We start from the raw sequence: 1,427 nt of genomic DNA on the forward strand, positions 1-1,427 counted from the left end.
AGCAAAGAGAAGAAGGAATATTAGAGCTGATTGTTATAGCCAGCTCTTTCAGGCTGAAGAGAAACTGTAACTAGAAATAATGGGCATTTATAGACATGCTCTGGGAGGCGGAGGGCAGGGGGGAGGGTGCTTTAAATCGAATGAGCTTTAGTTTAAAGTGCCCCACTGCCATTTTGCAGTGCAGGGATGCTGATACACATGACGCAGAAGGCTGCTGGAGCCCATTGATTTCTGTGCTCCAGCAGACTTCATTATTTGAGTCTGCTCTCATGCACTGGATTTACAGTATGTCAGAGCAGCCTTCCTGTACATCTACAAGAACCCAATGATGTTATATAAGGTATTGCACAAGGGAATGTGGACTGTCATGGCCTGAATTAATCCCTGTGGACCACAGTATGACAACCTTATTCAAACTGAGTAGCGCCTTTGTTCTTCAAGCACCCACATTAAAGTCAATGGGGCTAGCTTGCTGAAAGGGACACAATTGAGAGCCTTTATGTGCAGCAGAATTTAGTTCTACGTTGGTTGCCCAGGGCTGATTTATCTGATGTTATAGGTGTCTTTCCTCAGTAGTCATATTAGATTGTACCCTTCCCTAGTTAATCACTACTTCTTCTGGTAATGAACAGCAGACAGGAGGCATGGGAATGTCACACACTTTTTTCTGGGAAGACAGCTTTAGCTTATTTCCTAGGATCTGCCAGGTGATGAACATATGAAGTACCCTCCACTCTCATAAAAGGGATCGCAGATCTGATTGAAGGGGGCCCTTAAGTTATTTAGGCTAGCTTTCCTAGCTCGTCCCTATACATGGCTTGGACTTCCCATTCATTTATAGTATTGAAGCAACATTTAGCTCTAAAATCAAGCCAGAGCAGCCAAAATGCCTCTTGGTGTGGTTTCCAGCTCGAGACTGATTTGGGGAGCAGCTAAGTCCCAAAGAAAAGAGTGTGAAGTCTGCATCCATGTGCTACCATGCATATACCACATTGGAAACTCTTCAGCTGCACACAGGGCAGCTGCCCTAGTACCCATCTGGAGTGCCCACCATCAAAATGAAGCTTTTCCTACATGCTGAATTTGTTTCTGTGCAGTTTGTGGCTGGTATTTACTCAGAAAACAAATGAGTTATAGGTGGAGCTTGTAGCATACATATAGGTGAATAATAATAAATTACTATATTAATTATTCATATGTTAAGTACTCAGGAATTCATTTGCGTGTGTGAATATCTAAATTATTTAGCCGCCCTTATAAGTTGAACAAATAATGAAGATATTAAACAAATAAATTATCTAAGAAATCCAGCAAAATCTATCAGATGAGACTCCATCCTGCAATCACTTATAACACATGTGCTTAATAGTGTAGCTAGGAAGAGTACAATTTGTGCAGAAGCAACTGCTGTATGGAGATCTTATTAG

The sequence above is a fragment of the Gavialis gangeticus genome, unplaced genomic scaffold (genome assembly GCF_001723915.1).
Source record: "Gavialis gangeticus isolate Ggan-Ray unplaced genomic scaffold, GavGan_comp1, whole genome shotgun sequence".
NCBI classification, from domain to species: Eukaryota; Metazoa; Chordata; order Crocodylia; family Gavialidae; genus Gavialis; species Gavialis gangeticus.